The sequence below is a fragment of the Coturnix japonica genome, chromosome 37, assembly GCF_054131305.1.
Source record: "Coturnix japonica strain WE chromosome 37, WE-NBRP24, whole genome shotgun sequence".
Taxonomy (NCBI): Eukaryota; Metazoa; Chordata; class Aves; order Galliformes; family Phasianidae; genus Coturnix; species Coturnix japonica.
Window position 1 is genome coordinate 1,286,638 of NC_140699.1, and position 13,688 is coordinate 1,300,325.

The following is a 13,688-nucleotide window of genomic DNA, read 5'->3' on the forward strand; positions in this document are numbered from 1 at the left end:
TTTGACTCCAAGCTGCTGGCTCTGCTTCTCCCTGTGCTTGCTGGGGAGCTGAGCCAGACCCTCAGGGGCCGGCTTCACTCCACTGCCTTGCTTGCAACCACTGTCTCCAAGTAGCATCCTTTCCACCCTTTCCTGTCAAACTCTCTTATAATCTCCTATTTCCCAGCACCCCAGGACTTACTCATTAATTCATGCTGGAGCAAAAAGTAAAGGAAGCTGTGCAATGGCTTCTTTTCTCTTGACCTCACTTTCAACACTTGGTCATCACAGTTTCTGACAACCAGCGGGGTGCTCAACATTTATCTGTACTCACATTCATAGATCTGTTGGTGTTGAAACATTTCTAGAAAGCATCAACTCTTTCTACGTAGCTGACAGTGGTTTTCGTATCTCTCCAGGCTCATTATAGCCACCTGTTCAACAGACTAAGTTCATCAAATCATTTTTAATCATGTTTGTTGGGCTGTGGAGCTGTGCCAGGGTCCTACTAAGCAACAAATGGGTTCAGAGCAGGCACAGCACAGATACTGCTAGAAAATAGTTCCCTCTGGTGCTTATCTTCTTACCAGCTTGCCTATGAAGGGTAAGAATTTATCAATATTTCAGATTACTCGGGGACAAAAGAGCAGGAACTTGGCTTATTTACCTCACAGTGGTAACTCCATTTATTTTGCATTTGTACCAGAGTAAACTAGGGAAGAATTAGGCACAGAGCCAAGTCATCTTTGTGTTTCTTAAATAATCAGCCAATTCTGCAAGGAGTTATGCTGATGAATATTTAACGAGTGAGAGGATCAGATGCTATTCGTTAAAGCCAAATATTATACCATAATCCATATCTTCCTGTTCTCAACCAGGAGATGTTTTTAGGGGTATGCTTTGAAAAGAACTCTGAGGAATGCAATCTAACCGGTGCTTACAAAGCAGTAGATTTTGCTGTGCAAGTACTTTGGGTAAGATTTGACCTGTAGTGTTTTACTCTAGCTCCTCTAGGGTGCATGATTATCTGCAGCAATTCACTTGTGATTAGACACTAGTCTAAGAAATAGAGGGTTTTCTATTGCACTGGAGGGAGATCTCATCAGGTATTACCCGCAGTTTGTTTGGACACTAGGTTTCTGCTTGTGCAGATAGAAAGTAGGAAACTGAACTTTTAACTCAGTATAATCAGGTCTTATCCATTCATATAATAACAGGACAGTTCTAAATGTTTTCTGTTGCTGCTCTTTGTTACAGTACCTGTGTTTCAGTGGCATAGTGCAATGCTGCTTCATGTTGAGAGGCATTAAGAATCTGAGAGTTTCAGCAGGTACATGGCAGGTATTACTGACAGTAATAAAAGTGAATTTTGACCCAGTGCCTCATAATTACATAATGAGAAAATTGCTGACTTTTTTAGCACAGATGTTCATGATTATGTAAATGACAGCTTATGGAGGACTTGTCTGCTTAAAGTTCTCCATTGATCTGCATCAGCAGGAGTTCCACACGTACAAAGTAATGGGCAAAAAGAAACCCCTTATGTACCCTAACTCAATTTTATGTACGTACCAAAGGCTGAAATAATCAACATATGGCCTTTGCTGTGTTGCTTCAATGTGAATGACAGCTTGAGAGTTCACAGCCTACCTTTCTAAATTCTGTGGCTTTTTTAATCAAACCTGTTTTTCCATCAGTGACTCAAATGGATCTAAATTAATGACTTCTCCACTGAGTTAAGAAGTACAGACCTTGTACAAAGTGATAAACGTCCCTTACTGAGGAAAACATATTTTTTTCCAGTCATCATTTTCATCTAAGCTAGGCATAACACTTTTTCATACTGAATAGTATGTTGGTCATTTTGCATTTTAGTTGCTGATTCTTCACATTCACAGGATGACACATTGTTCAGGCTGCTGCTAATTACGTATTAGCTATTAAGGTAATTAGCAGCTCTCAATTTAGCTGTTGTGATTACAAAGTACTTGGTAACAGGATGATGGTGCAAAAAGGTTCCAGCCAGTCTTCCTGCTGGGAGTCAGTGCTGCTCCTGTTCTCCTGTCTGTGTGTACAGGTATGAGCCTGGTGTAGAGTTTCATCTGTGCAGTGCTTATCACCATAACACAGATAGTATGGCAGTGCAAACGTGTGCAGGTGTGTAGTCATGTATACATGTGTAATCCACTCCTCTCTGTCAGCAGTGGTCTCAAATCACACTTTGGAATAATGTAGTGTTTAATCAGATCTTGTTTCGGCCAGAAGGCATGTGTGAACTGCTCTTTCTTGATGATTCTTGACCTGTTTGATGGCCATGCTTAGGGAGTGTTGCTATTAGAAGCTGACAGATTGTATATCAAAGCTTGTGTACCACAGCACATCATCTTGAAAGGATGAGTCGCTGTGACCTGAATCCTTTGAAGTGTTTTTGAGATTGTAGTTTTTGGTTGTTGTGGGTTTTTGTTTGTTTTCAAAGCTGTCTTTGCATGTCTTAACAGATTTTCCCTTCTGTTTTTAGACTTCGCTGAATGTTTGTCTGTAGGGAACTAAACTATTTGGGAAGCACTCAGCTCATTACATCAGTACATTCAGGTAGATTCTGAACCTACTCAGGATTGCCCAGGTTCAATTTGCATGGGTAGATGGAGTAATAATGTACTTTAAGCAGAAAACTCTGGACAGAAAAGTGTCCTTCAGTGAACAAACTACTAATAATCTGATGAGTCTTATATGCAGATGGTTCTCAGACACCTGCAGATTCTGTTTAGGTAAGATTTGTAGCAAAGTGAATATTCCATCCATTAGTTCCTCCATAAATCATTTTAGTCTATCATTTTATATCATTGGAACACACACTTTTATAATGGAGATTTTATTTGGAGGAAGTTGATTTGAGGTCATGCAGGAAGTGTGTGAAACTTGATGCGACGTGAATGAGAAATAGCATCTTCTCAAGAAGGACAGGGTTCTGTTGCATAAGCTCAAGTACAAGATCTTGTCTGTGGAGGACACAAGTTGTCTTAATACTAATTTTGCATTGACTTCTAGATACAGTACACTACATCAAAACCTGCTTTAGGTCTTCTACAGTTACAGTCTGTATTCCAGGAGCCATGACCAAATAAGCTTCCAGGTTTGTCTGGTTATAGGAGATCTTGTTTCAAACTAACTCCCTCAGTGACAACAGGACAAGCAGTGAACATGTACTTACTGAAAGAGTTTATTAACTAATTACAGACATCCTTGGGAATACTGGGAGACTGCTTGACAAAAAGCCAAAGCACACCCAAACCAGTAAAATGGCAGCACCTTTTTTGGGATCTTGGATTTCTGCTGGTCTTCAAGTCTAAAGGAAATATCCTACCAGCCTTCGCTTAGTTGGACTATTAGATTTATTGATGTGGTCTGGCCTTGGTTAGGGAGCTGCACTCTGTGTTTGGGACATTTTCTCCATTGTGCTGCAGCTGAGGAAATTACCAGCTCTTACTTCTCATCCCCTGTAATTTCTCTGCGATTGGCTGCTCACTCAGTTGGTAGCTCTAAGAATAGTTGGGTAGAAATGTCATTCATTGTTCACCACTGTAGATTGCTGTCTTAGACCTTCAATCTCTTTTCTTTAATGGCTACAAAATAGATTCTTTCATACACAAAAGAGATTTTGAAATGCCTCTTTTATACTTTTTCAGGGGGAAGTTTATGATACAGGGTGAGACTTTTTAAATAAAATGGGGATTTATCAGGCCTGAAAATCCCGGTGTCAACAGGCGCAGTTTCCCAAGTGCAGTGCTCTATTAGAGCTGTACACCTATGATAGGTTTCAGTGTTCATGGGTCCCCATGCCACAAACCAAGCCCTTCTGCAAGAAATTCTTTGTTTTATTCACATGATTAACGTAAGTAGCAGATACATAGAAAACAAATTGAGTGCAGTTTGTATCATCTCTGAAATAACGGGGCTTTTAGGGCTGTACGGATATTGTCAGGCACTTTTTGGACTGTAACATTTCAGCAAGGAGAAGGTCTTGGTCTGAAGCCCCATTTAACTTACATTAAGATTACTTGGACTAGACAGTGAAGGTGGTTTTTTGAAGAATTCCTTATCTTGTTGGAGTGTATTTGGGGTTAATAGGACCGACTCTCAGGTATTCTGTTAGGTACATTCAGAAGTAGAAAGTTTGTTCTTCATGGAAATAAAAACAACAACACCACACATTGGAAATCATAAGTACTAATACAAATAACCAGTTTGGGGAGTATTTCTTGGTGTAATAGGCAGATTTCTTTCTTTCTGGCTGGTATGAAGTATGTACAAGAGTCTGGCATATAAGCTAAGGGTGGAAAGAGATCCCTTTATGATCTGGATGTCAAAATGGAGCTTCATGGTGTGCTATTAGGACACACTTGGACTTTTTTACACTTTGCATGAGTATCTTTCACATACTTTTCAGAGGTGGCTGATGGTAAAGGGCAGTGGGATGTTTTAATTCCCCAATTTGCCTTAAACGAAATGAAAAAACCCTGCCTGAGGCTTTTCCTGCAAACCTAGCAGGTTGCTATGGATTAAACTACTTAATCAATCTGGACAAACTGTTCCATGCTGCTCATAGTAGTCAATACCACCAGTCACTTGCCATTTCAGCAGCTTAGAGACAGACAGTCCTTCATTCTGCAGACAGAGATGTGCCAGAAAGCCAAAGTTGCTAAATAGCCTCTCTAGAAGAACCTATAAAATCTTGTTGTCTCCATCCTTTCCCATCATCGTAAGCTAGTAGCATAGCAACTGATGAAGCTGCTTGAACTTGAGTTGACCTGAAATTACATGTTTCACGGTTTATGTGTTTACTACTACTACTGCCTTTCTACTTTTTTGTGCTTGTTGAATTTACATTTGCAGTCCCTGTGGGAGATTAGCAGCTTGTTCATGCAGAAAGCTGAAATAGATTTAATAACACATGATATATGAGCTTAAGTAGCGCCCAGAGTTAGAAGCATGAGATAGAGCTAAAGCTGGCCCTGACTACTGGCTGTTGAGAATTCCTTGTTTTTGAATGGGATGTGGATGCAGTTTTCAGTATCTTTGTACAGAGTAGTTGCAGCCATAAGAAAGGAGACTTCATCTGTCTTGGATATGAAAGTTACCTTGAACATTGTCTGAAATTGTCCATTTCTCTCCATTGACTATAGAGGGAACTTGAGATGATTAGTACAAGCTTGAATATATAGAAGCTACACATTAAATTTTAGAGTATTGCCATCAGTTCATGGATATGTAAGTTCTTAACACATAGGAGTGTGTTGTGTTGAGTCTCTCGTGAAAGATGTCCGTAACAAGAATGGTATTCCATAATAGTGTCATTCCATAAGCAACAAGGAGCATGATGCTGTTTCTCTTGTCATGATGTCATTGTGTAGCTATTCTGTGGTTGAGAAGATCACACAAACATTAAAAATGAGTTAAATGGCCATTACTCGCAACCCTGGGGAGCTTGATGCTCGCATAGATTAGCTGGAGACTGCCTGTGCACTCCTATCTGTGTAAAGAAAGGTTGCCTTCTAGCACTCTGAGAGCACAATACTTATGAGTGTGTCTTGCTACAGTAGTGGAGGTTTTTGATTCTTTTGATACAGTTGTGTCTCGTCAATACTGAGCCATTAGGGAGCCTTGGGAGAGTCTACAATCACCTTCTTTTTTCCCTCTTTTACACTACAAATGATGACTCAAAGAGAAGCATTCAGTTCTAATCTATGTGGGTTCTTGTAATAAGCTTTACAATTAGAGCAGTCTTCCATCTAATTCACTTAATTTACGCTGGGAAATGAGATACTGTTCAACTAATCCGATGCTATTTTCTTCTTTATTAGAGAATGAAAGCATCCTTGGAGGCTCTGGTGGGATTCAGATTAAGCTTCTGAGAGACAAACAGTATGAAAGGCTAATGAAATAGCATGCTATGGTAATTCCCAATCAGTATCCGTGCCCCACTCCTTTAACCTATAACAGAATTAGGAGAAGAGTTGGTAGGGGGTGATGGACTGTACCAACTCTTTCTGGTCTCAGGGTAAGTTCATAAATCTCTGTTTAATAGGATGACACTGATAAACTTTGTTAAGTAGGGTTTGTTCCACCTGTCTTATCTGGTGACTGCAGTGCTTTCAAAAAGGTTTCAAGAAGTTTTCTGAATTATCTTACCTCTTAACAAACTTCATTGCATTCCCCTCTTTAAACCCAGGCAGCTCTGTTGCTTAATTTAGAACAGACATATTCAAATCACTGAGGAGTATTTCCACTGCTTTTTAAGGGGGAAATGTATAGAGAGTGTGTTCCTCATTCTCATCAGGCTGCAAGTTCTTTAGAACAAAAGTACTACACCTACCCTGCTGTGAGATGTAAAGGATATAATTCCATACGTTTTGACTATTAGCTCTTTGGGAGTGTCAGAAGATGAGCATCTTGTCAAATATTGGTTATCTTGCTCCAATAGCTTCTTTTTTCTTTCTGTGATTACAGTTACTATCCCCAGAGATCTGCTCTGCTCTTGTTTTATTGCCATTGCGTTGAGTTTTTTGACCACTTTGTTTAGTTCTTTGACACCATTCTGGATCGCATATGTTTTCTCCCCTGCTTCTTCTACATATGGGCTTTGTTTTACTGCTTTTTATTCTCTGTATGATCTCCTGTACTTGTGCCTTTTCAGCTCTCACTTCTGTCCTTCTCAGCCAGATCGCTGTGATTGCCTTGCTGTCAACTTGCAATTCCATTTCTACACAAAACCTCCCACTTTCCACCTTTCCCACTGTAAATACCAACAACCTTTTGTTTCTTATGCTTTTGGAAACTAAAGCATTTCCTAGCTTAATCTGTCACATAGATCTGCACTGTATCTGCTCCTTCTGCTTCCCCATGACATTGATGCCAGTACTTTTGACCGAGTCTTCTACAACTTCAGTTTTTGGGAAGGAATTCCTGCCTCATGACGTGGTGGACATTGGCTAATATTTGTAGGTGACCTTTTTGTTGTAAGACAGGAGACAGTTGATCAAATCATGATGTTGTGTCCAGTCCCTTGCAGGCAGAGATATTAGCCGTGAAAGCAAAAGTGAGAAGCAGATGACATGCTATGACGTGTGGTCTGTATCATACCGTACTGAAGCTACTTACTGTGTGCTAGTAAATTCTGAATTGGAAGGAGTATCACATGGAAAGTACTGACATTAATTTGCTAATGCATTAAACAATATGGCAGCATCTAATTGCATCTCCCCAGTTACTACTCCAGTGTCCTGGATCTTTAGCTAAGTACCAGCCTGCCAAGTTCCCATTCTTTCTGTAAGTCTTTGATTGTTAAGCACATAAAAATCTTCTGATTGTTCCCAGGAATGGCTGCAGTGTTGATCTCAAGAGGGCCAACGAGACACCTGCACACCCGCTGGGCCTCTGCATGCAGTGCAGGAGTGCTTGTGAAGGATGAGAAGTGAAATGTTTGTAAGGGTGGTGATTGCAGGTTGGGACTGCTGTGCTGGGATACAAATGGGATAATGGGATACAAAACCAGCTTCTCGCAAGAAAGGCTTTTGCATCCTTAGGATGTATGAATCTTTGTTCTGTAGACTGTAGAAACCCGGCATTGTCTTCTCTCTCTTCCGTGGATTTTTGCTTTAATTAAATATTCAGAATTATTGATTTTAGAGCTGGTTCTGGGCACTTTTCTTTGAGAGTAGGCAGACTGGTGCAATTTACCCATGCAGGTGAATTAATGAATCACTTTATTAACGCCACTGGCACATTTCTTCCAACACAGTTGACATATGCCATTGCTGTCAGCCTATTGCATTACCGAGAGACTGATTTGAATGTCTCTCTTATAGACAAAAGAGCTATTAGTACCGTGTCTGTCAGTGCAGTGAAATGGTCTCATGCTAAATTTCGTCAAATCCTCATGCTGTTTCTTTGTGCAGTTAATGGAACTGGAAGTTCAGACAGTCACTGGAAAGCAAAATTCAATGGCTGCATTTATAACAGTAACGTGCTCTTAATAAGCAATATAAATACCATGATTCAGAGCTTAAAATGCTCATTACAGGGGTGTAAAAGTAGAAGGAGTCACACAGATGCTGTTCAGACATTTACATGACTGGCTCGAAGCTGTCATTACAAACAAGGTGTGCAACACAGCTGTGCTAAGGTGACAGATTTATCTTCAAGGACAGAGGTACGAAAAATCCCAACAGTGGCACTTCAATGTGTTGCCACTTCATTTCTTAAAACAGCTGGGTTTGCATTCTTAAATGTAAATTTAATTATGTACATTCTCAGTAGCCACTGTTTGTGGCTGTTGTGCCAAAAAACACACAATTATGTTCTGTTCTGCAGTTTTTGTTTTATTAGAAGAAAAAGGGTTCTAAGAAGCTTGACATTTGCCTTCTGGCCTCATCTTTACCCATTTCACCTGCTCAGTGAGGATGCCGTGAGAAAATTGTGGTTACAGTTCCTATTAGTAGGGGAATAAGCAATATCAGGTTTGGAAACACAAATCCTGCTTGTCCAGCAAATAGCAGCTCCCCATCCCCAGCTTTTTAACCGCCAAAGAATGAAAAGCACTGTGTGTCTTTGAGCTTGTAGTTGGAGCCTGTGCTCTTGGCTGTGTGCATGTGGGTCTGGGCAGGCTGCAGCTGTCTTGCTGCTCTTTGGGATTTCTGGCTACAGACAGGACATGTACTACTGATGTTACAGGATATCAAGCACTGTGACAGGTATAGACTGGATGGCTCAGGCAGCCTTGTAACAATAGGGGTTCTTTTTTATCTTAAATCATCTCTTGGCCAACATGCAAATGCAGGGTTGATTTTTTTCTAATGCCTTTCTCTTATGAATTGTATCACAGTAGACAGTGAAAACAGTTCTGATGTTTCAGTATTCAATCGGCTATTGACATTTCTAAGCTGAGTTCTTGCATTTGGTGCATTTTTAAGTTCAGGTGGAGACTCTGGTCAGCTGGAGGTTTGTCCTGTGAAACTACTTGGGATGATACAGATACTGGGAGACTCTTTTAGGGAGCTTGGGAAGTCCTTACGTAGTACTATGTGCTGTAGAAAATCAACATGTAACTCTTCTGTTCTTATGCTTTGCTAGAAGTAGACTTGGAACTGGTTTTTGAGTGTGACAGACCTTTGGGCTGATCAGGTTGAGCTGATGTTGTGTTCCCATGTGTATGGCTGTCTATGGAAGCAGGGCAAGAAAAAGTATCCAGTATTAACTAACTCTCTGTAAAGCCATCAGCTACTTTCCCTTTAGTTTTACTCTCAGATCAGTCTCTTCTATCCCTGTTTAAAAAGCAGCAACATTCCATGGCTTCAGTTTTGCCAATTAATTTTCTTGAATCTTTTGTAATTGATGTAAGCTGTTCACATAATTCCCTTCTGTCATGAGATACTTGCATGAAGTCTCAAAACACCAAAAAGCAAAAAACAGCCATCTAATTGCAACAGCAACCCCAAAAAATAACATCAGCAGCGTGCCAATTTGGCATAGAACGTTTTTTACTTTATTATAGAAATCAGAAGCTCTGATTTAGAGCAAAGCAACAAACAAAAAAACCCCTCAACATTCTCCTGTTTTCACGTCTCAATTTGAGACAGCTTCTTTGGCAGTTCCTTTCTGGTGCCTGGGAGAACAATGGAGGTTTTCTAAAGGTCTCTTGGTAGAGTTTGCCCTTTTCCTCTGGACAGATCAGGGATGTCATGGTGATGGAACTTCAGCCTTCTTTCACAAGGATTGATATAGCAAGATCTCAGCTGTGCTCCTTTCCAGCTTCGTGCTCAGGTCTTTTTCTTAGTGAGGGGATTATTGCTTTCCATCTGGGATTGCAGTGGTTTAGAATAGGCAATAAGCAAGGGCTTGTTCAGGAATCGCCTCTCTTTTTTCTTAAAGATGATACAAACTTTCAGACAGAATTAATGCAAGTGACATTCACTGCAACATTTAAATAGCTCATTGGTTGTCCTAGTGGGTATTACCTCTTCTATGATTATCTCCATATGGAATATAATCAACAGTTTCTGTTTGTATTTAGTAATGGATAATAAAATTAATGGCTTTAGCTCTGTTCCAGTTAGGCTGAGTGTGTTTCTTGCAACTGTATTTTCAAACATTTTTTGCCATGTCTGCTTCCTCCTATGCTTCTGCCAAAAGGGAGTTTTTCCCTCAGTTCTATTTGGCTTTTGAACAGGCTGCTTAGTTTTCAGCAATCTCATCTTGCTTTTTCACACAGGGGTTTTAGATGTGAGAGGTAAGTTGGGCTGAAGTTGGCAAAAAAGAGTTCAGAAAAAGCACTCTGTGAAATAATCTTAATGTACCTCTGGGTGCATTTCCGAGATGAAAGTCATTGCTGATTGGGGAGTATTTGTCACACTGCTGGGAGAACAACTACATGCCTTTTACTTGAATGATAGTCAATCTAGTACATTTTACAGTTGCTTACACATTGGTCATCTACTGATCTACTACTTAAAGGATTACCCAGCACCTCCTATGAAGATAACTGTAGTTTCTTTCACTGCAGCAATCAAAATCTGTAACATTTCATGTTTTCATTGGGAGCTCCATTAAAAGCTCCAGAACTGTTTAGACCTCTACCAAGGACTGATGGACCAGGTGCTTCCTGCCACGTTTCTAACAGACTTGTTGATTTTTTCCAACATAACATTTTCTTACATCATCTTTATGGGAGAGAAAAAAAGTAGCGTGTTGAAGGTGTCTCCAGCAAATAATTTGTCTTCTATAATACCGTTTTCCTTCGCGATTGATCTCAACGGACAGAGCTTAGCAGTCTTCTATTGACTTTCTCCATCTTTTGGTCCACTTTACAGTGTTTTACCACTGAACTATACAGATAACTGGAAAACTAAGTATAGAACATAAACTCTGTTCTCATTTCAAGCTTTTTCACCCATGCTGCATCCAGTGCTTTGTCACGGAGCACTCGGTTCATCCTCTTTTCTCTCCCTCATTTTGGAGCCTTTTGAGCTCAATTAAAGCAATTGCTTAGAATTGTCAGGTAGAGAAGTATTCCAGTAGAAGGGTAGAGATACCCAGAAGCGGTTGTCCAAGAGCAAAATGGGTGCTGTATGTGAAGTATTTCTCTTCTTATGGAGGGCAGAAGAGTACACCCTGAATTCCATCACTGACTGCATAATTGGAACTACTTTGTGTGCAGGGTAAAATCTATGCATGTTCAGTAACTATTTTGGGCTTGTACTATGTCTTTTCTTTTCTTGAACCCTCATTTTTGTGTCCATCCTGGGACTGGCATTCAGGCTAGATGCCGTCCCAGTTGCAGCAGCCCAGTTCCAGGTGTGCTTTTCCCTGCAGTGTCTGCAGGAAGAGGGATAAAGGCTGAAAGGGAGCAACATGGTGGACAAAGCTTGCTATATAAAATATGGGCTGGATGGATCAAATGATGCTTAAAATACTGCTGATTGCAATTACATGTGTACAGACCCAATCTGTTTCCCTGTTAATCGAGGTTGCAGAAAGGTTTTAATTACAAAAGGAAGCTGTTAGCATGAGGCTGGTCATCTGTAACTGACAAGTGGGTTTAGTTATAATGGCCAAAAAAAAGGTCCTGGTTTATGTTCTAGTTGTGCTAAATAGTGAATAACTAGTTAAGATCACTTGCAATAGTTTGGCAAAGAGTGATATTGAAAAGTAGCTTCCTGTCCAGTTGGTGCAAGTAGGAAAGAGCCCATTATGTGCAGTGAGGTGTTACTGAGTCTTGAAAAATTGCAATTACATCTGCTCATCTTTGCTCCTTCTGTTTGGAAAATGAGAACAACAGTTTCAACTCCTAATATTCCATTATTCTGCAACATCTCTTCCTCTAATGTTATTAGAGAGACAAAAATGAAGGGGTAGATGAAAATGGAAACCCTGTTTTGGCAGAGGTGGAGGGGAGGTGGTTTAGATCTGTCCTGAAGTAGGCAGGGAAGTAATGCTGGATGCCGTCTTAATTTAAATTGCTTTGGCAATATTAGTTTCTAAACTTGCTAGACAAGACTTTAATGTCTGGTTAGCAGGACAAACTGTTCTATTAATTAAACTCAGGCCCATAAATCTGTTCTAACTGGCAATCAAATCCCAGAGTAACCTGGATCATGCTGTTGTTGAAGCATCACCAGCCCAGGAGAATGATGCTTAATATTTCATTTGTCTTGTGCTCAGCTGTAATGTGACTTTGCAAGATGTCATTTTTTGCACTGGGAATAAAAATCAGCGAGTCCATCTTTTAATGCTCTTGCACCAAGAAAAAAGCAATAAACAATTTAAGATTTATAATGATGTGATTTTTAATGATAATGTATCAACATGCATTTCTTGAAAACTAATTATTTTATTTTTAGAGAAATAACTTTACTGCATAGCTGATTGTGATTAGATAGCCAGAGGAGGTGAATTAGGTAACGTTTTAGTTGGTACTTTTGTATTTACGCTGGTTTCTGTATATTTGTTTCTCTTCACTCAGCAGATGTTAACCTGCAAAACTTCTCCAGAGGGGAAAGTGCTCTGGTCCTCCATCCCGTGTTGCTCCATCTCCTTTCTTCCCCATTCCCGTGGTTCTGCCCTCTTGCTGTTTTCTGTGCTCAGTGAGGAATCAGCTGTGGGAGTTGCAGAGTAATTCCCATAGGGCTCTAAAATTAATGTCGTGATGTAACATTCATAGGTTTCTTTTTTTCTCAGAGAGAAATGTCCTTTTCGTTGCCTTGTTTTCACAAGAGAATAGGTTTTGTGTCCTCTGGGCTGAAGGCAAACTGCATTAGAGTGTGGCAGAGCAAAAGCTAAATGAAATTAATGAAATTGCTCATAATCTTGCACAGTTCAGCTCGGGTTTTCAAAACCACAAAGCATATGCTATTCATGTGGCTTCCAATACCCAGGTGTTATTTCCAACAGAGGGGGATGATCAGGCAGGCAGGGCTCAGGAGACCATCAGTGGCTTTTGTCACAGGGTGCTGCTGAGATATCAGTGCTTGTCTTTGCTTTTCTATCACAGAGGTTATATTCAGTGGCTGAGTTCCTCGTGATGCTTCTCAGACATCTGGGCACTCTTCCAAGTCTCACACAGACTTTATTTGGGTACTTCTGCTCATGAAATTAAGCAAGTTCACAGTCAATCCTTGGTGCCTTTGTTTTTTTTAGCTCTGAGCTATCAAAGCTCTCAGTCAGTTTTAGTGGTGCCTGGAGTGCAGGACCACTGAAAGATCCCCAGTGTTTGTAACTGCAGTACCTTCTCAGACAAATAGCCAGTGCTTTCACTGCAAATCTGTCCTATTTTTCATGTATGTTTGCCTCTATAAAACTTCAGAATGAACAAGTGATTTGAGTTTTCTGCTCTTTGCTAGTTGTGTCATTTTAAGCACTACACAGGTGTGCTCAATCTGTGTTATTTAAGACTTCTTTTCCTCCTCCTATGTTCTATTGACTGCCAGTATGTGTATGCGTAAAGGAGGAAATAAGTACAAACCTTCTGTTCTTTTAAATGTATGACTGTTGTGCTTTATATTTTCAGCAGAAGTTGCTTTGTAAGCACTGTATTTTTTGAAGTGGTGTTTCTGCATTGGTAATGCTACCAGTTGCATTAATACAGCAGTGCAAGGGGCAATAACTTCAAAACAAATATAGTGCCTTTTTATTGTTTTATTTCTGTAAAGCAATAA

At 40.1% G+C, this 13,688-nt stretch overlaps 1 protein-coding gene across 6 annotated transcripts in view; it reads left to right on the forward strand.

Annotated features, from left to right (window-relative positions):
- The window catches only part of LOC146754857 (receptor-type tyrosine-protein phosphatase T-like), a 433,855-nt gene that overhangs the window by 142,154 nt on the left and 278,013 nt on the right, over positions 1-13,688 (forward strand). The window lies entirely within an intron of this gene.